General features: G+C 34.7%; 1 pseudogene; it reads right to left on the reverse strand.

Annotated features, from left to right (window-relative positions):
* Nucleotides 1–2,066: 2,066 nt before the first annotated feature.
* Nucleotides 2,067–2,191, reverse strand: LOC141448283 (U4 spliceosomal RNA; annotated as a pseudogene).
* Between the last annotated feature and the right edge of the window lie 702 nt (nt 2,192–2,893).

The raw sequence follows: 2,893 nt of genomic DNA on the forward strand, positions 1-2,893 counted from the left end.
TATTCAACAATAATTATTCATTTCTCAATTGTAATTTAATTTAGTCCCCCTAATTTTACTTATAGTAAAATACTGGAATAATTAGCTGTCCTAAAAATATGCATATCTTATTTATTTTATATTACATATATACAACATTGTGGGAAGAACATCTAGATTGAGAATGTAATTGAAGAAAACTATATTATTTGCGATAAAGCCAGATAATTATTACCTATTATTATAAACGTTTGACTACTTCATAAAATAACAATTACTTTAATCGAAGAATGAACTTAAACCGACGATTTTTATTTAAAAATAAAAATAAATAAAATGAAATCATTGATGTATGTTGGTGTAAACTTTTTTTTAAAAAAAGTTTTTGAAATCTTTAGCCTAATTTTTTTTTCTTTTTAACCTGTAATTAATAGTTTGATTATTATAGATAAATAGATATTACAATCTACAGTCTAGAACAAATATTTTGTAGATGAAAATGGCCAGCATAAGGGTCTGTGACATCTAATAAATTCTAAAAATGTGAAGGAAAAGTTAATGCAGTAAAATTACTTAAATCATATCAATGAAGTATAAATGAAATGATGGGTACTTGCTGATTTGTGTACCTTTTGTCGTTTAATCAACCCTTATACTTAACTTTTTAAACTGTAAGTTTTTGTTAAGGAGATATACAGATTATACTGAAGTGAAAAGTATTGTGATAGGATGAAAATTTATTTTCCGAATTTTTCCACCGGAAATAACTGTTTTTAGTGGCCCGCGAAAAGCGCGATTCTGTATGTTCCTGTTTGTCTGTCCGCATGTAATTTAAAAAATAAAAAGAAAATAGCCGCAGTAAGTTCATGTTCGATAACCCCTGAAGATGGTTACAGGAAGTGTGAGTACGGGAAGTACGTAATGTTCTGCAGGAAAAATAGTCGTGTGAGTGTTAAGATTTTTACTTTTTTTTTTTTTTTTTAGGGAATGAATTTAATTTTGAAGGAATAAATTAATTTAAAATTCATTAATTCAAAGTCAAACAAGTCTAAATTGACAGTAAGGGCCATCTCACAGCTAGCGGCCTCACTACATGACGTCATTAATGGTAATAACCAAATTCTTCGATTTAAGCAATCAAGAAAACGATAGAAGTGCCAAAGAATTCCAAAATGACCGTTATTAATTCAACCTGGTCGAACACTAAAAAACAAACTGAACAGATCATTCTGTCTCACACACACACACACACACAGAGTTCTATGCGGATTACAAATATACGGTACCTGTTCTGGAGGCCAGAGTCGTCCAGACTAGGTCACCCCGGGGGAGTAGTAACCACTGTGTAAGTACGTGGGTTTGTCTGTCACTTCCGCAATATGCTCTTTCCGGAGGCTGTGTGTCTTCTTCAACTTTTCTAAAATTTAATTTTTTTTCAACTTAAAAACACGCAAATCTTCTAAGAATAAACACTCTAGATGGACAAAAATTATACAGCCCAAAATTAGTTCTTCCAGGTTGATGATGATGATGATGATGGAAGAATTTCTGACTTCGGTTGGCGCCCACAGGCCACTACCGCGTCTACACGCCATTCTGACATCCGGTCTGACGACTGGTTAGAAATGGAAACACGAAACTACTATTCCCTTGTATCAGTTCTATAAATATTTGAGTGGTGTCATTAAAAGAACGGACCCTGGCAGCGCTAAATGAGCTCCTCCACCCTCACCCCCCGCCTGCCTGCTCGACTTTCGACGGACACAATCTCTTTATCTGGTTACAGTTAGAAGATGGTTGTTTGAACTAGGCTATAATTGTTCAAGATCTACTAGTGTGCGATTGTAGAGGTAATAATATTCTAGAGGATTCCTTCAAAAGGTTCTGTATCCATTTTATTCACAGTCGGAGTTTCTACTAAAAATAAAGACTTCAACATCGCACATATTAACCAAATAATGCTATTACAGGAAGTGAGCCGTAACAGCTTGCTCTAAAGATTGTTCAGTACACGGCAAGTTCCTGTAGCGATTCACAGACTTAAGCAGAACACTAAAAAAAAAAAGGAAAGCGAGTCTCAACTTCCGTTTAAAGGTAAACATGAAATACATAAATATAAGACTTACAAACTTACAAAAAAGTTTCCAACTAGCAATAATCGCACCTCAGGAGGCCTCTTCATTGGTTACGATAAAAGCCACTGCGCCACGAGCGGTTTAAGAGGCGAGACCTGTAAAGCTAAGATGTATTGCGGTACTAGTCTAGCCCTTGGATTTTTATTTAATGGTTAATATGAGAAATTTATAGTAAAGTATGTTAGGCGGTTATAGGCTAGACCCGCAAAGCTAAGATGTATTGCGGTACTAGTCTAGCCCTTGGATTTTATTTAATGGTTAATATGAGAAATTTATAGTAAAGTATGTTAGGCGGTTATAGGCTAGACCCGCAAAGCTAAGATGTATTGCGGTACTAGTCTAGGCCTTGGATTTTATTTAATGGTTAATATGAGAAGTTTATAGTAAAGTATGTTAAGCGGTTATAGGCTAGACCCGCAAAGCTAAGATGTATTGCGGTACTAGTCTAGCCCTTGGATTTTTATTTAATGGTTAATATGAGAAAGTTATAGTAAAGTATGTTAGGCGGTTATAGGCTAGACCCGCAAAGCTAAGATGTATTGCGGACTAGTCTAGGCCTTGGATTTTATTTAATGGTTAATATGAGAAATTTATAGTAAAGTATGTTAGGCGGTTATAGGCTAGACCCGCAAAGCTGAGATGTATTGCGGTACTAGTCTAGCCCTTGGATTTTATTTAATGGTTAATATGAGAAATTTATAGTAAAGTATGTTAGGCGGTTATAGGCTAGACCCGCAAAGCTAAGATGTATTGCGGTACTAGTCTAGGCCTTGGATTTT

Source organism: Rhodnius prolixus, unplaced genomic scaffold (genome assembly GCF_049639745.1).
Source record: "Rhodnius prolixus isolate KJV_2025 unplaced genomic scaffold, Rpr scaffold_13, whole genome shotgun sequence".
Taxonomy (NCBI): domain Eukaryota; kingdom Metazoa; phylum Arthropoda; class Insecta; order Hemiptera; family Reduviidae; genus Rhodnius; species Rhodnius prolixus.